We start from the raw sequence: 21,059 nt of genomic DNA, 5'->3' as shown, positions 1-21,059 counted from the left end.
AAAATGGTGTTTGCGCAAGATACAGTGAGATATTACATCTGGCACCCTGTTAACAGCTTTTAAATCAGGTTCTATGTATGTGACAAAATGCTGCTGATCTGAACTTTTCACTGTTGGTCAAGTTTTGGAAATAAATATTTGTTAAATTAGTCCAGTTTACATCGGTAACATTGCCAGTATCCAGCCCTCATTGCATTTAACTGTAAACTGCAGCAGTAATTAATAATATGGATTGCTCCTTAATGTTGATAACTCATTCAGTGTGAACTGTTATAAGAGTGGCCTTGGCATTTTGATTCTTTTTTGATTTGTAAGAAGCCAGAGGGAGATGGTACTGATGATTAAAAATAGTGTATTACTAATTGCTGTAGACTAAACAAAAAATGGCATTTGATTGCTAGAAAATTAAGTCCTAGCTGGTTTATTCTGGTCCTCAAGTATCATTAAATGGGTGTAGTTGAAATCTGAGCTTTTCTGAAGGTTAAGTAACATACCTACCAGTAGACCTTATTGTTCTCCTTTTTGGGTGAGAACAGAGCAATACTGATGAAGAAATTTTTTGAAATGCAAACACAAGTGTTTCTTTTTAATTAGAATTCAGTCTTTCCAGCAATATTATTTTTTCTTGGCAAATATCTACCTTAATCATAGATCTCAAGGACCTTAGATGACATTTTTAAAAATCAGCTTTACTGTGATAAAATTTATTCTTTCCTTGTCAGGTCAAATATGTGTGTTCTGGTAGATAAATATCTATGTCCTGAACTTACAATCCCAATTGACATCGCTGTTGTCAGATACAGGAGAGATCTTAAGATATAAATGGATTCTGAATTGAAAGAATTTACCTATTTGGAGCTGGTCTGAGACATATAAAAATGCAGCATGATCAGTTTTCCTCTTTCTGTTTCTGCGTGAAGCCTCGCAGTGTCCAGCGCTGATATTCCGGTTTTCCACCTCAAGATGTGCTGGAGGAGTGGAAGTAAATAAAACAGAAGCATCTAGAAATATTTATTATAGTATACCAGTAAATTAATGCAACATGCTTTTTCTCACTTGAAACTGTAGGCTTTTTGACAGGGAGCAATCATCATCCAAAACATGTTCATCAAGGAAGCTGTTGTTCAGTGGAAAAACTGATTTTGGAAAAAAAGGTTTTGATGTTTGGATGAACTCTTCTTAATCAACACTGAGATTCAAAGAGGCATTCTTGAGCTGTGTGAGCTTATATTGAATTATTATCAGTTCAAGGTGTGCAGAAAGTGTCCATGCTATCAATAATAGCAGTATGTGAGCCAATTCCCTGTATGCCATTATTTGTGATCTGTACTACAGCATCTGAGCAGTCAACCTTTAATTGCTTGGGTGTATTTTAAATTTCAGTAAGAGTTCATAATTAGGCAGCTCCTGATCATTAATTGGTGCTCTTCAATTCTGTGTCACTGAAATAAGATGAGTGAAGAGCAATCTGTGAAATGATGTTTTAAAAAGAGGTAAATTTGGCTTAAACTTCTATTACTTGTCAGCTGAAATCAAAGCTGAGCTCCTCACCAGACTTTTGCGCCATTGCAGAGTTGCTGGAGCTCCAAATATAAAATCATGGGCAGCCTGTGAGAATTTTTTTTTGACTGGGTTTCACAGCATGCAGAACCTTTAATACACTGACATATGCACAGCTGTTACTTCATTGCACAGGGAGCTCAGAATAGACCTTTTGGGAGAACCTCAGCTGATGCCAGAAATCTGGATGCGCCTGACTCGCATTAAGAAACAGCACAGTGTTATTATACACTGCAAGCAGGATCACGTTTTCCCACAGCACTGGGATGGGCCTGCAGAATGCCACCATATCTTAACGTGAACTAGCTGTGGCTAAAAGCAAATTTGTGCTGTTGCTGGGGTTGCTGTCAACCACCTCTTCTTCTGACTGCAAGTCATTACTTCCTCCTGGAGCAGCTACTTTTCTCCATGTCAGCAGAACACTGACAGGTCATGGGTTGAAATTATTGCAAATTTTGCATCTATTTTTGCCACTTTCCAGCCTGAGTTGTTTCAACACCTTTGACTTGGTTTACAAGGCGTTGTGTGAAACAGTAGATGTGATGAGATCCTCAGGATAAAGGTCCCTGCAGCAATAAAAAGTTGAAATATACACCAGGTGTCAGTTTAAATAAACAGTGCACTTGCCTTCTTTTTCTCCTTAGTTACTTCTGCACAGCCTAAATGACTTCTGAGGATTCATTATGGATTTGCAACAGATTAATGATCATCCAAAATTTAAAAAGCTGAATACAATATGTTTTCTTTTTTGTGGACTCAGTGTAGCCACCTTGCTTGTCCTGAAGTGCAGAGCACCCACCGAAAGTCCCACCATTTTAAAGTATCTGATATTTGGTCTCCATCATCTTTGGTCTTTCCTGGAAATCCTGGCCTGGATGAGAAGCATCCGACTTCCTAACTGCTCACAGGCTCAAAGGTTAATAAGGAAAAAAAATTGTAGTCTTGAGGGAGAAGTAGTGATAGGGTGATTTGGTAGTACAGATTGCCTCTGAGCAACAAATCAAGGACTTAGGCTCTTCTGTGTACATTTGTGAAAGCGTATTAAGCCCAAAAAAGCCTTGGAGTCAGAGAGTCCTTAATCAACAGGAGATATCTATGATTAGCTACAGCTGAAAATTTTCTGAGAGTGATTTTCCATCTGTAAATGCTATTGAAGCAACACTGAACTGAGATGCTCAACAAGAATGTGTGACTGCTGACAGTCCCAGGAGACCACAGAAATGTTTTGGTTTGAAGATGCCAGGACATTTCATGCCAATGCTAGCATAACAACTTCAATTTTTCTGCAATATGTTGTGTAACAGATGCAAACAGTAAAGTCAAAGGTAGCCATTTCTATACCACTTTTAGAAACAAATATTCTCTTTCATGAGGAGGGTATCAGAGAATATAATTTTTTGTCCCAGTTTGGGGAAATAACGAAGTTTCCAAAACTCAGCACCTCTCACTTGGCAGTGTTTTCCTTTTTTGCTCAGCCCTATGAAATTATCACATTGACTTTCTGCTCCACTACCCCTGTATTGCAGTTTGCTGGAGATACCTCAAAGTTCTCAAGGAGGAATCTGAGGTCAATTAAAGGCACTACATTCAGATCAGCACACCAGCATACCAGCATATTTCCTGCTTAAAGGACAGGTCTGAGAAGACTTTAAAGGCAATGGCAATACAGTACTAAAAAATGGTGTTTCAGCAGGAACCACTTTAAGGGCAGGACTAACACTGCCTCAGGAAATGCCAAGAACATGACCATAAGAGCAATGTACCACAGGACTGGACAGCAGCCTTGCAGAAACCTGTGACATAAAAGGGCCCCTGAGGCTGTGCTCAGTACCAACATTAGTAGCTCAGTATGCATGAAAATGTAAGCGTACTGAAGACAGCCCAGGCCCCCACGGGCTCTTATGGGTGTTCCTTGCACCAGTGCAGCAATACAGAGGCAGAAGCATGTCAGGAAATATGCCTGTCCCCCCCCACATCATTCTGGAGCTTCTCCTGATTAAAGTTAAGCCGCAGCTTACACTACATACACTACAGATTAAGTGGCAGAAATAATTGAGGAGGCAGGCATATCTGTGTCCTGGATATAGTAATAGGGCTAGTTTAGATACTGCACTTTAACATCCCAAAGCACGGTCAGACACACCTCTGACCTCTGAAACTGGTAGTTTCTAGCCACACATTTTTGTGTGAGCTTTTAGCACAGTAATACACGTGTGGTAACAAGACATCTAGAATTGTACTTGTGAAGACAATATTTTTTCTTTCCTTCCTGTGAAAAAGACTGAGACAGGGGGAAACCTGCTTACTTACACATGTCCAGCTGATAAATTTTCCTTGCTTTTAATGGGAAGTAAGCACACAAGAAATTCCCTCTGAGGGAATGGGAATGGCAAGAAGGACAAATCTGATTATTTTAAAATATGTAGTACTAGTGCATTTGCAGCTCTGTTAAGACTGATTTTTGCCTGGATAATTGTGGGTTTCTGAAAGATTGCTGCCAGGCAAAGATACTATTCAGTGTGAGGACTATGGACATATTCTGTTTTCTTGCATTTTTGCTTTTGTTGTTGTTGTTGTTTCTTCTTTTTCCAGATGCTAAATACAAATACTAAGTGTCATTTTATCATTCTCCCAAGTCTGTTATTCTCTTTTTGAGTAAATGTGATCTTTTTCCTTTTCTTCACCTTTTTTCTGCCTCAGTTTCATGTAGAAATTGAAGGCAACATTTATCTGCACTATTGAAGCTGTTATGGGAAGGTAAGAATCTGTCTTCTTCCAAAAGACCTTGAATTCTTCCACATTTGCTAAATAGCAGCGTGAACTACTTGAACAGAACAGTTCACACCCAATAGTTCAATATCACCACACGCAAGCACTAATAAAGTCCTATCTCAGGCAGAGGAATGTATTATTTCTTGATTGTAACTTTACAGTAATATCCCTCCAGAAAACAATAATATGATTGAGAAACAAAAAAAGAACAGTAACGTCATGGCTTTGGGATATTATTTATCTTTTACACCTATATCATAAGTAGAGCTGGAAGAATAATTATAAATTATAATGAACATTTGAGAGATATCTTAATGGAAGTTTTTTCAGCTGTGTCCATATCTCTCTTTACCTTTTTACAGACATCACTTTGAGTGACCCTTGGTTCATTACTGAAAATCAAATTGCAGGCTCATTAGCAGGATAACCTTAACCACAAAACAAAATGACTGTGACAATGGAATAAAATTCATTTGGAGCAAAGAGAATCAAATAGTTCAATAAATCCTTCACATTTAGTGAATTAAAGCTACAACAAACTGCCTATTATTTTATCCCCCCTTTTTGTCTTTCTTTAGTATTTCTTTTTTCGCCAAGGTTCAGGAAATTGAAATTCCTGCTTTGCTTACTGCCACAGAAACTGTTATGGTGCTTGTCCCTTTTATGCAGTGTCCAAATGTCCCTCATAAAACGACTTCTCCAGAATTTCCAGAACAGTTTCTTGTAAAGACAGTATTTATAAATTATTTTAAAATTTATTTTTGGGACGAGGCCATATGGAGCAGTATTAATTTTCACCTCTCCAAATTACCAGGGACATTTGGGACTTTCTGTCAAAACATTGGAAAATGAAGCCAGTGCAGGTGTTCACCCAAACATCCCTGACACCTCATTCCACAGACCCTGTGCTCACCCAGGGATGGTGAGCACACACTTGGGCACAATCACGGCTCTCTGAAATGCCTGTTGTCATTGCTGATGCTAGGACTCACATAGAAGCTCACACCTGAATATTCATGTCACTTGAATAAGCCTGTAAAGGCATAAAATATTTTCATCAGCCTTGCTATTCTCTCATATATAAAGTTTTCAGAAAAGAAAAAGGTATCTGGAAATGGCTAATTACAATTGGAGGGCTAAACGTATTTTGGTATTAATCTCTTACTAACTATTCAAAGCCATGTGGATGAATGAATTTGTATCAACCTAAATATGATCAGTTAGACCAGTTGTTAGTACAAACAACTGAAACACTTTAGCTGAATTTCTAGATCTGTGTCCCACAAATCTGTCTAGACTCATCATTGCTTGGATGTTCTCTCTAGAAATTAAGTGTCTTGTCCTGAGGATAGCAGCTGCTTCAAAAAAAACAGATGAGGGATTCTGTTATCTAATGTGAATCTCTAAACTTGTTTTGGTCTCCTCTGTTGTTTGAAAATCAAAATTGCAATTTGGAATCCAGTTCGAGTCTCTGAAATGTAAATAACTGAGGCCTATGGGCAACACAGCAAATAGTCCTACATGATTAAAGATTATAGCAAAATCAGTCTGGCTGCAATATTGTAAATTATGCTACAGTGACATCAGAAAGTAGCTGGCTTGTGGTGCTTGATGCCATATATCTAAAATGTGTTAGGAAAAACAAGGATGCAAGTTCACTCTGTCTCTGAACAGGAACATTTTTTTCTTAGGCACGGTAATAGGCAAGACCACCCAGGCATTTAGAAAGTCAGATTAAAAGTCACTTTGCAACTGAACAGTAAAGCCTCTGCAGCCTCACTCATGTTGGCAGTTCTTCATCCTTGAGCACTTTCTTTAATATTCGCCCATGAGATGGAAAAGATGAATCCTGGTGGTTGCCTTGCTGCAGAGGAAGGTGAGGTACAAGGACATGCTGTAAAAGCAGTTAAGTCCTACACACTGAATTAACCAAAACAAGTCTTCAAAGTAACTACTTCATAACCTCTAGATCAAGTCTTTTAAATCTTGATACCTCTGAAAATTCTCAGCATCGTCTTCTTCCAGTTAAGAGGGTGGCAGCTGTTTAACCTTCTGGGTTACAGAGTGAGACCATTTCACACATTATTAAGAGCTAATAATGCATCATGTTTAATTCTGCAGTTAGAAGAAAAATCTGAGCCTAAGAGCTGAATGAAATATGATGTGCACAGAACTCAAATGTCTTCACAGCACAGCTCAGAAAAGTGGTTGCCCAGTGGTTGGTTGTTAACAGTAAATTCAGAGCCTCATCTGTATGCGTCACTAGGGATTTGATCAACCTCCAGTTTTGGCAGGCACACAACAGGTACCATTTTCGCTACAAAGATTCAATACCTAGAATCATAGAATCACAGAATACTTTGGGTTGGAAGGGAGCTTTAGAGGTCATCTAGTCCAATCCACTTGTCATGAGCAGGGACATCTTCAGCTAGATCAGGTGGCTCAGAGTCCTGTCTGGCCTGACCTTGAATCTTTCCAGGGATGGGGCATCTACCATCTTTCTGCGCAATCTGTCCCAGTGGTTCACCACCCTCATTGTGAAACATTTCTTCCTGATATCTAGCCTGAATCTACCCTCTTTTATTTTAAAACCATTACCCCTTGTCCCATCACTACAGGCCCTACTAAAAAGCCTGTCCCTATCTTTCTTATCAACCCCCTTTAAGTATGGAAAAGCCACAATAAGGTCTCTGCCGCAGCCTTCTCTTCTCCAGGCTGAACAACCCCAACTCACTCAGCCTGTCCTCATAGCAGAGGCGCTCCAGCCCTCTGATCATTTTTATGACTGTCCTTTGGACACGCTCCAACAGTTCCATGTCCTTCCTGTGCTGAGGGCTCCAGAGCTGGACGCAGCACTGCAGGTGGGGTCTCACCAGAGCAGAGTAGAGGGGCAGAATCACCTCCCTCAACCTGCTGGCCATGCTGCTTTTGATGCAGCCCAGGATACAACTGGCTTTCTGGGATGCGGGTGCATATTGCTGGTACATCTCCAGCTTTTCATCCACCAGCACCCCCAAGTCCTTCTTGGCAGGGCTGTTCTCAATCCCTTCATCCCCCAGCCTGTATTGAAAGTGGGGGCTGCCCTGACTCAGGTGCAGGACATTGCACTTGGCCTTGTTGAACCTCCTGAGGTTCATCTGGGCCCAATTCTTGAGCTTTTCCAGGTCCCTCTGATTGTCATCCCATCCCTCAGGTATGTCAACTGCACCACTCAGCTTGGTGCCATCTGCAAATTTGTTGAGGGTGCACTCAATCTCACTGTCTATGTCACTGATGAAGATATTGAACAGTACTGGTCCCGGTACGGATCGCTTGAGGGACACCACTTGTCACTGGTCTCCATCTGGACATTAAGCCATTGACCACTAGCCTCTGGATATGACCATCCAGCCAATTCCCCATACACCAAACACTCCACCCATCAAATCCATCTGTCTCCAATTTAGAGAGAAGGATGCTGTCGGGGACTATGTTAAAGGCCTTACAGAAGTCCAGATAGATGACATCTGTAGTTCTTCCATTGCCCACTGGTGTAGTCACTCCATCATAGAAGGCCACTAAGTTTGTCAGGCAAGACTTGCCCTTGGTGAAGCCTTGCTGGCTCTTGCAAATCACCTTCCCATCCTCCATGTGCCTCGATGTGCATAGCTTCTAGGGGAGTCTGGTCTTCCCAGGCACAAAAGTGAGTGATGGGTCAGTAGTTCCCAGGGTCTTCCTTTCTACCCTTCTTAAAAATGGGTGACATATTTCCCTTTTTTTCAGTCCCCAGGGACTTCACCTGATTGCCATGACTTTTCAGATATCATGGAGAGTGGCTTGGCAACTACATCAGTCAATTCCCTTAGGACTCCGGGATGGATCTTGTCAGGATTTACATATGTTCAGGTCCTTCAGGTGGTCATGAACCTGATCTTCTTGTACAGTAGGAGGGACTTTGCTCCCTCAGTCCCTGTGCTGAGGTCCATTGACTCTAGGGGTATGGGAAGAGAGGCTGCCAGTGAGGACTGAGGCAAAGAGGTTGTTGAGTACCTCAGCCTTCTCCTTGTCCGTTGTTACTAGTTTGCCAGTCTTGCTCATCGAGGGGGAACACTTTCTTTGACCTTATTATTCTGGCTGACATACCTGTAGAAGCCCTTCCTATTATTCTTTGCATCCCTTGCCAAGTTCAGCTCCACCTGTGATTTGGCCTTCCTGATCCCATCCCTATACAATCTGGCAGCATCCTTATACTCTTTCCCAGAACACCTGTCCCTGCTTCCACTGCCTGTGTATTTCTTTCTTGCCCTTTAGTTTGACCAGCAGGTCTCAACTCATCCATGCTGGTCTCTTGCCTTCCTTTACTGATTTCTTACACCTGGGGACTGAGAGCTGTTGTGCTCTATGGAAAGCATCCTTAAAGAACTGCCAGCTGTGTTCTACTCCCCCGTCCCTGAGGGCAGGTTCCCATGGGGTCCTATTGACTAAATCCTTGAACAGCTGGAAGTTTGATTTCCTAAAATTCAGGGTCCTGACTTTGCTCTTTGTATGACCCATATACCTCAGGACTGCAACCTCCACCACTGCATGATCACTGCAGCCCAGGCTGCCTCGAATCTTGATGTCATCAATTAGCTCACTTGTGTTGGTAACCAACAGGTCCAGTATCGCATCCCCTCTGGTAGGTCTGTCTACTACCTGTCTTAAGAAGTTATCCTTAATGCACTCCAGGAGTCTCCTGGATTGCCTACAGCTTGCTGTGCTACTTTTCCAGCAGATGTCAGGGTATTTGAAGATCCCCAGCAGGACAAAAGCCTGTGAGCACAATGCTTCCTGTAGCTGGAGTAAGAAGGCTTTGTCAACAGGTTCCCCTTGATCAGATGGCCTGTAGTAGACACCAACCAGAAGGTTCCCTTTGTTGCCTCAGTCTCTAATTCTTACCCATAAGCTTTCAACCTGCTCATAGCTATTCTTCAGAGACAGCTCTTCATACTCTACCCTTTTCTAGGTGTAGAGGGCAACCCCTCCACCCCTCCCGCCTCACCTGTCCCTTCTGAACAGCCTGTAGCCATCGATAGCCACACTCCCATCATGGGATTCATCCCACCAAGTTCAGTAATGGCAACTAGGTCCTAGCTTTCTGGCAGCATGGTGGCTTCCAATTCCTTCTGTTCGTTGCTCATGCTGAGGGCAGAGGCACTTCAGCTGGGCTATCGGCCATGTCACCTTCTTAGAGGAACACCCCATAATTCCTCTGAGGTGTTTCTGAGATATTTGACTGATGCTCTCCTGTTGGCTCCTAGTGTCTCAGGAGAACCTGGCTTATCTCCATAAAACTTCAAGTGTACTCCAGTGTACCCAACATGTCTCACAGCAACAGGCTGAGGGCCCTCACCAGCACCCTGTCCCTCTAACCTTGACATGTCATCCCACAGCTTGTCACTCTGCCCCTTCAAGTCTAGTTTAAAGCTCTGTCAATGAACCCCATTAGCTCATGAGCAAAGACCCCCTTCCCCCTTTAAGGAAGGTGTATCCCATCTGACGCCAGAAGGTCTGGTGCCGTGTAGGTCATCCCATTTGTGCAAAACCTCAAATTGTATCAGTGACGCCAATTAACAGACTGTCCATCTGTTCCTTCCAATGTCGTTGCCCACAACTGGAAGGATGAAGGGAAAAAAAATACCTGTGCTCTGGATTCCCTACACTTCTGATGTTGATAGACCATCATCCACATCATCCATTGACCAGCCTTTCACATCCAGAGCCTCATACCTGTTGTACAGAGGCACCTGGGAAGGTGAGGTGTGCAAGGAGGGGGTTTGCCTGCCACCCTGAGCATGGACTTGCCTCCATTCACTCCTTTCCTTTAAGCTACTGTCTTCAGCCTGGTAGGGGGAGGACACAGGATCCCCTTGATCTTGGGTTTTTTTTTTGGTAGTGGCTGTTCTTGTTTCTGTCTCAGGAGGGCAGAAAATGGTTCCACCAGCCTACCTCCTTCTCAGACTCTATGATGCTCCTTAACCTTTCTTCTACCTCTCCTAGCCCTGCCAGCGTGCTGAGCAGGTCGTCCACCTGGTCACACCTCACACAGCCACTCTCACTACTGCCATCCATTACCAGCAAAAGGCTCTGGCAATTCCGGCAGCCTGACACCTGGGGGCTGCACGTTTTCTATGGCAGCTCCATTTGCGTTGCCGCATCCATTCTCGTGCATGTAGAGGACGTAGCCTTCTGCTGTGTGAGTACCATAACCAAGTTCCTTCTGAGAGGGTCATGACCACCAATTGAACTCATCTCTTGGTCTGGCAGGGTGACTATGCCCTTTCTGCATGAACTGCCCAGAAATTGTCATGCCACACCCTGGCTGACGTGCCACCGCCTGTTAGCCTGCTCTGTTCTCAGCACTCCAAGATATATCCCAACGTCATGGCAGACACTGGATAGGTTACATAAAGGACAATGTTATGATATGTTGAGAGTCAACAAGGCCAAGTGCTGGATCCTGGACTTGGGTCACAACAACCCTATGCATCACTATAGGCTTGGGGAGGAGTGGCTGGAGAGCTGCCTGGCAGAAAAGGACCTGGGGATCTTGGTTGACAGCTGGCTGAATATGAGCCCAGGTGGCCAAGAAGGCCAACAGCATCCTGGCTTATATCAGAAATGGTGTGGCCAGCAGGAGTGGGGAAGGGATCATGCCCCTGGACTTGGCACTGGTGAGGCTGCACCTCAAATACTGTGTTCAGGTTTGGGCCCATCACTGCAATAAGGACATTGAGGTGCTGGAACACGTCCAGAGAAGGGCAATGAAGCTGGTGAAGGGTATGGAGAACAAGTCTTATGAGGAGCAGCTGAGGGAACTGGGGTTGTTTAGCCTGAAGAAAAGGGGGCTGAGGGGAGACCTTATCGCTCTCTGCAAGTACCTGAAAGGGTGTTGTAGTGAGGTGGGTGTCAGTCTCTTCTCCCAAGTAACAAGCAATAAGACAAGAGGAAATGGACCCAGGTTGTGCCAGGGGAGGTTTAGACTGGATATTAGGAGAATTGCGGACGACATCAGATTGAGTGGGGAAGTAGACACTCCAGAAGGGAGAGCCACTCTGCAGGAAGAGCTGGATAGGCTGGAGGAGTGGGCTAACAAGAACCTTATGAAATTCAATAAGGACAAGTGTAAGGTCTTGCACCTGGGAAAACATAATCCAGGAGTGCAGCACAGACTGGGATCCACCTGGCTGGAGAGCAGCTCTGTGGAAAGGGACCTGGGGGTCCTGGTGGACACGAAGCTTAACATGAGCGACCAGTGTGCTGCTGTGGTCCAGAAGGCCAAGAGGATGCTGGGCTGCACCAAAAAGGGCATCACCAGCAGAGAGAAAGAAGTCATTATCCCGATCTGCTCAGCCCTTGTCAGGCCACACCTGGAGTACTGTGTACAGTTCTGGCCCCCGCTATAAAAAAAGACGTGGACAGGCTGGAAGGGGTCCAGAGAAGGGCCACCAGGATGATCAAAGGACTGGGAAGCCTGCCATATGAGGATAGGCTGGGAGAACAGGGTTTGTTCAGCCTTGAGAAAAGGAGGCTCAGAGGGGATCTCATCCCCATGTACCAGTACTTAAGGGGCAGCTACAAAGAAGAGGGAGGCTCCCTTTGAACACGGAGTCACATGGGGATGACGAGGCGGGATGAACACAAGTTGCTCTTGGGGAGATTCCGACTGGACACGAGAGGGAAGTTTTTGACAGTGAGAACAGTCACCATTGGAATAATCTCCCCAGGGAAGTGGTTGCCTCGGCCACATTGGGCACCTTCAAGATTCGGCTGGACAGGGTGCTGGACCATCTTGTCTAGACTGTGTTCTTCCTAGAATGGTTGGACTAGATGATCCCTGAGGTCCCTTCCAACCTGGGATTCTGTCATTCTGTGAAATTTCTCCACCAAAAGGGTTGTCAAGCATTGGACCAGGCTGTCCAGGGAGGTGGTTGGGTCACCATCCCTGGAGATATTTAAAGACATTTGGACGCAGTGCTTAGGGGCATGCTTTAGTGGTGGACTGGCCTGTGCAACCTAAGTTAATGGTTGGACTCAATGATCTTGAGGGTCTTTTCCAACCTAAATGATTCTATAATTCTATTCTATGATTTTACTGATACGTTGGTGAAGTAACTTTCTTTCAAGCTTAGCCAGAAGGTAGGTAATTGACAATGAAACATACTGAACATCTGAATACACACACACACACACACACACACACACACACGTACACTGTATGATTTTCATCACATGGGAAGCCAACACAGAGCACTTACAGGTACTATCAAGGATGTCCACAAAGTGTTTTGTCCTTTACAACTCCACCACTTTTTCTGTTGAATGAGGGAGAAATTAAGCTATTGGGAACCTACTGAGCACCAGGGAGTATGGACAAGCCTGCCATTCCCAGGGCCCTTTTCCTCCCTCAGAATAAGCAGCTGTGGGGAGTGGGAAACAAAGAGCAGTCCCGCTGTACCCCTTTCCCAGTCTATGAGATTTTTTTCCCTGCTTCTTCCCTAGATGCAAGAGCTGTACCACCTGAGTACTGAGACAGTGACTTGCACAGATTTGTTCTGCTGATCCTCCAGCTGCCCAGCTCTGCTGTTCCCCTGCAGCAAGGACCCCAGCTGTCCCTTCAGTGCTCTTCTGACAAAGCTGGAGGAAAACCCTGTAATTAGTACTTTACATTACACATGAAGGGCTTGCAAAATAAAGCTGCTGGGGCTTAGGCATGACCTCCGTTTCAGACGCTGTGAATGTTCTCTGCCTGTGTGTGAGGGGAGAAGGGGCCTTAGGAGGAAGGGCAGCACTCTAGAGGGTTCTACAGGATGAGAGGCAGATTTGAACTTCTCACTGGAGTTGAAACTTTATATAGTATCACTTCTCTCTATCCACATCTAAATGTAGAATGGAGCCAGCATGAAACCATCTTTCCCACAACCACCTGGTTTAATCAGGGAACAAGGCCAAGGGAAAGTCATCAGAGGAGATGAGTGGAGGGTCGCAGAAGGGGTTCCAGCAGCCTTTTCACAGACTATTTAAAAAGTAAATTCCCAGGATGTTAGTTTTTCTGCTCATGCATCTCCACACAAATTCATAATGAAGTTTTCCATGTGACAGAGGAAGCAGGCAGGATGGGAACCCAACTTCTCTCTGAATTGCAGCCATACCATAAATAATTACTTGCTATCTTCATTTGTTAACAAAATTATTTGAATTGATTTAAATAGCTCCCAGATGGCTGGCTTGACATATAAACCTAATATGCACCCAAGATTCATCACCTCGCCGTTGATTTCTTGGTCTGTCATTTCCAAGTAGTTCCATGTCTCAGATCTATTGTGCACATTAGGTGAGTAACCACTTGAACTTTCATTGACCTGCTGTTCCTCAGGCCACGTCTTCCTGTTACGAAGGAGAAAACTAACTGTTCCTGTCCGTTAATAATAAAATGAAATAATAATGTTGCAATAGCTGCAGTGAAGAAAAATACCACTTCATGCCTTGACATTTCTGAAATACAGAGTTAATTGCCCTAGGAGAGCTGCCAGCCATTCACCCAGGACCTGGATTCTGGGATGAAACTCATGAAACTCGGCATCTCCCTGTACCATCCTATTCCTGCCTACTGAAAAAAAGAAATAAAAGACAACCAACCATGTGAGTTTTGACATAGGTCTGACCCACTCACTCTGTGTGCAACAGGCAGGATTGTACAGTGGAGCCTACAAGGTCACGTTTTCTGTTCATGTAGAAGAAGAAATAACTTGAAAATATGTCGTATTCAGCTACAAACACTGCTAATGCACAGTTTGGGAAGATATCAAGAGAGATGGAATTTAGTACATCCCGATTTTTCAATTCTTAAGCTATTTTATACTGGAGTAGCAAGTTCCAATGTGCATCAATAAACCAGCATTACTGCAACCTGCAAGCCTATTTAGAAATCACCTGTTAAAAGTTAACTTACTCTCAGCTCATCCGAATCTTCATCACATATATTATGCTTATGATATGAAGACACCAGTAGAATATACCACTTTCATCCATAAGGTTACATACATATAGAACAAAAGCAGCTTCAGGAAGCATGAAAACAGTTTCATTAATAGCAACAGAGCAACTACAATCCATTTCATTATGCAGCATGGAATCATTGGTCCAAAGACTAGAATTCCAGCATTCTTTAGATGAATTTTGGAAATTCAGCCCTTTGTTCCTTGAATTCTAATCTGTATCCAACATCAGTTCAATATCTATTCACTTTTTCAGCCTGTGCCCAAGATCTCCAGCTGCATCCACTCTGCAGCATCCTGAAATAACCTAGAGGTCAGGGACCAAAACCACCACATTATTCAGTAATAAGATTAGGGAACTATGAGGAAAGGCATTCAGGTTATGGGCATAATAACAAGGTACTGGAAGATAAGGAAAAATATTAATTTACAGCACACTACTTGCTTCATGTGCAGTAAAAGCCTGCAATAAAGGTGAAGCAGCTTTTCCTGCTCTGAGTGAGAAAGGAGTAAGATGCTCTATGCTCATGTGGGCTGATCACATGCCTGTGTGCACTGCTGTGAGTTTGTTTCACACCCCGCCTTACCTTGCAGTAACTGCAAACAGAGAATCTCTACCAGTATTTTGAAGTACATTTAGTCTAGGTGCAATTATCTGGCCCTGATTTGCCTTTGCAAAAGACAGAATTATTTTGTAAATGTTGCTAGACAAAAAAAGGGAATTTACCAATGGCCAGAGTTTACAGTTTTCTCTTGCTGGAGACTTCTTGGAAAAGACTCTCTTTTGTATTATTTGTTAGCATAATATAATTGGAAACCCAAATGCAGTCATGTGCAAGATAGTATGTGCTTTTGCCTTGTCAGTTTTAAGCACTACAGATTTTGCTGCAAGCTACCTGTACTGTAGTCCAAATCACTCATCTCGAGTTCCTCCCAGAGAAATCGTTCACTGATACTGGTAATTTATTCAGCATCTGTGATGATATCAGAACCAGAAATACTCGGTTGTATCCCTGGTTTAATTATAAAATTAAATAATTTAATTCTTCATAATACAACAATCACTAAGAGTTCATTTTCTTCTTGCTACGCTGTCGTAACAACTTCAGCAGAATTTAGACAAATCATAAGTGGAAAAAAAACCTGACAACTTATATTCATGAGGTGTGAGGTTTCACCAAGAGGAAATGGGACCAAACCCTGTTCGTCACATGTATTAAGTTTGTTCATCAAGGGCAGGATGCAGTCTTAAAATACTCTACCGCTATGGGATACACATCTCATTTCAGCACGCCAGTCAGTCATATCATGTAATCCCCATTTCTGAAAAACGGGCCCACGTTAAAATCAGCTTTCTCAGTTATTTGGAAAATGCAGCCACGGTACCTCTGACTGACTACAGGCAATTTAAAGAAGCCGTTTACCTCTCTCCAGGGAATGCCAGTGTTCACACTATATATGGGTCTTGTGTCTCACCCCCTTGTGCTAACTAACATAGCTCCACAGACTGATGTGACTGCGGGGAGAATCACCATCATGTGTGCTAACATAAACCCTTACATATGATCCTATGCACTTATTTAAAAGAGAGCTGCCTGGAATGATGAACTAGAACCACACCAACCTAATAAGAATGGCTGCATGGCACCTGAGTGCATAGATGGGCTGATGGGGCTTTCTGCTGATGACAAGCAGAGTGGGGAGAGCATCTGCTTGTGAGAAGACTTTGTTTTGTATCTTTCCTTTATGTAAAAGGGTTCTCCCATGGTTGACAGAGGTGCAATCTGTGTTTGAGAAACTTGTGGACAAGTTTTGAGCTGGGACAAAGGGGAGAATACCATTTGCAGTGGTTAAATTATCATGATATCTGGAGTGTTTAGGTCCACACAGATGCAGAGAATAAGAACAGCATGTCTAAGACTCATCTCACCTACCCCATATTTACACTAAATAACTTCAGTGGAACTCTTGCTGATTTACACCAGCTTCACAGAGGCCAGCGCCCAGACTGGGAATGTCACCCTACATCCCAATGTCACAATTATCAGGATCTCTAACAAAACACGGTGTATACTGATTGGGAAAGTTGCAAGGCAGTCTAAGAGAATGTATAAACGCATTAATGAAATCAGACATAATCAGGAAAACTATTTCTCATGAAATAATTAGAACCCTGAGGAAAAAACACAGCGTGCTTCATATTTTCCACCCAGTTTCTGTGTAGTTTGGAGCACCTTGTGTCCAAGAAAATTGTGCTCTAATCACCCAGCCTTGCATGGATGTCATGCCCTCTAACACATGCAAACACCTTATCAAGTTATCACAGCATATCCTTTCAAGGACTCTGAAGGCAGCTGCCACCCACGACGGCTCTCGCTGCCTGTAGCATTCCAGGCACTCGCACCTCACTTAATACAGTAACAAAGACAGCTTGGCTGCCATGCCGGCTACAGTGTGCTATTACAGCTGTGAAGGAGCTAACTTTGGCAGCCATATATCATTAAGCCTTTGTTTCAGAAACTCTCAGAATAGCATTTAGCCATGAAGCCACCAGTGTTATGCATGTAAACTGGCACAAGTGAGCAGAGTGTCCAGAGTATGGCTGAAAAAAAAGAACTGGGTTTTGGAGCTGATCAAAGTAAGATGGAAACCAAGCCACTGCCACATGGACACAACAACAGCAGTCATTTAATAGCAGCTCCTCCCTGGATGCCAAAGTTTTGCAGCTCTTGAATCAATAAATGTATTTGAGCTCTTGTCATTTTAAGATCTGAACAAGTGACTGGACAAACCCAGGCTAGCTGCTGCAAGTCACTAGGCTGAAGGCAGACTGTTCTGAAATGGGACAGAAGTGATGCATGTTGAAACCTGGGTCTATTTTCACAAAGCTGGGTTCTGCTGGTTATGCCTTCAGGATCTTACCAAGAAAAAAAAGGACTCCTTTTGTATGAGGGAGGTAGGTAGACATCAGAGAGAAAATGGGTCAGATATTACAAACTAGCACCAACAGATGAATTCCACCTGCACTGAGTACACTGAAGAGGACAAGGCTCAGAGTACAGGCTCACCCTCGCAGGCCAGGCTAGTATTTTCTATGAGTGCTTCTTCAGCAGTGATGGCAAAATGGTAAGTTTGTTCCCTCCCCAGGGGTGCATATCTCCCTGCAGAGGCAGCACTGTGGCTGAGGAACAAGCCTGCAAGGGAGCTTTTCCTCAAGACTTTTCTCTCCAAACAGGGGAGTCACAGAGCATCCCACTTATCTGGGCAGCTGTCAAGCTGCAAATAAGGGAAGGGAGTGGATAAGTTGTGATTTTTAGGAAAAATTCAGCTGACTAACTTTTTAAAAAATCTTAGCAATCTAGACCTTTACTGTGGCTTTAAGATATGACCTGGACCAGAGAGAGCATGTACTGAATGCATGTGTGTTTATTTTTGCACATCTGTGTGTGCGTGTGTGTGCACATGCACAAGACTGGACTCGTTGGGACAGTAGAGCTGAGCCATGCCACAGTTAGGCTGGGTAGGATGCACTCAGGTGGCAACCCACCATTTCCCTGCCCTGGCCCCGCTCTGGTCACAGTGCAAGGAGGTGGCTGGGGCAGTGGTCCCACCTTTCCTGCTCTCTCCAGACCATGACTCACTCCTCTGCAAGCAGGAGAAAGCTCACTTTCTCTTCTGGTCTTTTCTATATGTGTGTATACAAGGATACACACTTACATGCACATGTGAGTGCATTCTGGCTTTCATAATCCAGTCCAGACATTTTTAGCAATAAAACCAGCAACCAAAAGAACTGTCTCATACTGGAGAATCTCTATAATTGTAGGTGTCCCCTGACTCAGAAGATGATCTTGCTTTTGAAGGCCTCAGGAGGAGAGGACTTTCTTTCCTGCTTTTAGGTTAACATCCTTTCTTTTGCATTCACATTTCACATTCCCTGACACTGCATGTAGAAAGATTAAAGCACTAGGTGTTTCATGTGTACTTTCTCAACATATCTTTTCTTAAACAGACTTGTATGAAATACAGGTGAATGCTTGAAGAAATATAAACTTATAAAATACAACACCAATATTTTAGGAAATGCCAGAAATTCCATTACTTTTATGGTCTTAATTTGATCGTATTTGCTTCAGTCTTTAATCAGTGATGATACTTCTGTTACTTTCCACAGGATAATTTTCCTGCTAATCACTGGCTGTCACTGCACTTTAGGTTGACACTACAAAAGGGACTTGGAAGCACAGAAGGGATTAAGACTGAAAAAGGAAACTGAATTTGCGTCCCAACTCCTAATGTCTGTTGTCTGGCTTTTCTATTTTGTCATCACTGTGTTTTCTAGTAACTGGTTGTTTGCCTGAAAAATCAAGAGGAGAAACAACATCCCTAGTAGAGAACAGCAAATCTGGCAGCTGGCATCTGAAGTTGGTCAAAGCCTGGCAAAGACATATATGTCTGAGTGAGGTTTCTAGGCACAGAAGTGGGGGCAGAAATGGGGAGCTGGAGGAGGTATGGAGGTGGCACTGTCACTTTTAGCTTCAGCCTGCTCCAAAGCTGGTTTGTGGTGATAACAGGAACATGTGTGAGAATAATTATCAGAATACATTTCTGACAGTCCTGCATCCAGGGTCTGCCTCAAATCAGGCACCAGAGTGAGGGACACACAGCTAGAAACCATTGATAGAAGGGTTAGAATAAGCAACTTGACTGCATGATTTTTGCGGCCAAAAAAGGAGTCCTGTTGCTAAACAAAACATTTGGACACATCAGCCTCAAGACAACTCACTGCAGCTCCCTGCCACATTTATTTTTATGACAATAAATCAAGGAGGTTACTTGACACAAGGAGTCAAAGTTGTTTTGTGAGCCGCATGCATCTTGCACATCAGCTGAGTCAGAGGTACATCAAGGAGTCCTTCAGCACCCCTGCTGCCTTCACACATGTCACCACAAAAATGTCAACGCCTCTTTCTGATTCAGCACATCAGAGTAGATAAGACAGATTTTAAAACCCTTTGACTGCGTAATGAAAATACAAACACATGCAAATAGAGGAAGCAACTAGCAAATGTGTGTTTAAAAACATAAATTAAGAAAACATTATAGTTCTGCTACAATTATCTGCTGAATCCTTCATCTCCCAGACCAAATTGCCAGAGTGGTTTCACTGCTGAAGAAAAGAGGAGACATTGCTGCTGCAAGAGAAAGCAACATGGGGAACTCTTCTGCCTGCCAAGGCCACTGGGCCAGAGTCATAGGAAGTCTGAGTTTGGGATGGTCTCTGCAAGTTGGTGAAACCTAACAGCTTTACATGTCAAGGATTTTACCCATTGTCAGCATTGGGGTTGCTTTAGATTTGCATGTTGGATAGCTGGCAGTTGTGAGCAACACAGAGATGTCTCTAAAGGTATGTGTATTTTCATTAGGTTCCTGTTGATTTAGGAAATCATCTATGTACTTTCCCTTTGGGGACAGAGTAAGTGCAAAACAGTGAAATCAGCAAATTAACCTTTAGGGGGGAGGAGCTATGTGGAGGACTCAACAGAGGTTGAACCTTCCTCTGCAATGCTCTTCTCTTGAGACCTCTGCACCAGGAGCTTGCTCCTGCAGTATAAACTGAAGGCAGAAAATAAGGACAGTTGCCAGATAGTAATGGACCTGTATTCTGAGCCATTTACATGTCTGTTTTACCATTCAACAGACCCTGAGAGCAGGGCTAATTGGCAGAGGCGGAAATGGTGGCATCGTTGTGTATGTCTGAATATTAACCCATTAATATAATTCCCTACAGAATATTACCAGATAGTCTGATATGTGCTGCCTAGTCCAAATCCAAATAACAATTCCCTGTGGATGGCAAACTTTGAGAAAAAGACATGATTTTTGTCAGTTTTGTTCAAAGATTTGGGGCCAAATAAATTTGGGTCCAAATTAATTTTTCCAGAGCAACTGGTATCTGAAATAGCTCACAACTAAAAGAGAGATTTCGTTCCCCAAACTATCCTGAAAACATCCAAATCTCCTTTTCTTTAACAGAACATCATAACTTGTTTGCATCTGGTGCTGTACAGGTACACAGGGTCTCCTCCTGTAGAGAAGGCAAGACCCTCTCCATGTGATTAATTTATTTTCACTGGTAAAACATTTTCAAAATATTAAAATATGTTATAGTAATGTTTTACTTTCCAGTCGTGCTGCTGAAAGCCCTGTGGTTACATCAAGAGTGGACACAGGCAACCACTCTATGGTGACAGACCTGAGGCAGGGACACTCAGTCTGGAACTGTGATTCAATAGTACCTTCTTCCTTGGGCCTCTGCCCCCAAAGAGAGGCTGGAAGAAGTGGCAAATGAGCCTATACCAAGGATCCTCAAGGAAGGAGGAAGGTCTGTAAAAAAATTGACCCATACATTACAAGAAACCCTCCAGCTGGCATTGCAACTACTAAGTTAGTTTAAGCAGCCAGGTAATATTACACAGATAATTGTGTCTTTTGTCTGAGCATGCACTTCTGCTGTATTTACATTTACTGTGTTGGTTGTGGCTGAAGTTGGTTTCACTTTTGCTTAGCATTTTGACTTCACTTCTTTGTTTATCCCCCTCCCTTGATGCTGTACTGGCTGGGATACATACACAGTACCTGAAAATTTTACCTGCTTCGTCAAAGGAGGGATATTGCTACAGGCAAAATACAACTTCAGAAGCCATCTCC

At 43.3% G+C, this 21,059-nt stretch overlaps 1 long non-coding RNA gene across 1 annotated transcript in view; it reads right to left on the bottom strand.

The window, feature by feature from the left end:
- Positions 1–21,059, bottom strand: part of LOC135310511 (uncharacterized) — a 50,495-nt gene that overhangs the window by 21,607 nt on the left and 7,829 nt on the right. The window contains exon 2 of the long non-coding RNA XR_010370594.1: positions 849–968. This is a non-coding gene — a long non-coding RNA (uncharacterized LOC135310511). The remainder of the gene's footprint in view (positions 1–848; positions 969–21,059) is intronic.

This window comes from Phalacrocorax carbo, chromosome Z (assembly GCF_963921805.1).
Source record: "Phalacrocorax carbo chromosome Z, bPhaCar2.1, whole genome shotgun sequence".
NCBI lineage: Eukaryota > Metazoa > Chordata > Aves > Suliformes > Phalacrocoracidae > Phalacrocorax > Phalacrocorax carbo.
This window is presented reverse-complemented; position numbering and strand designations above follow the sequence as displayed.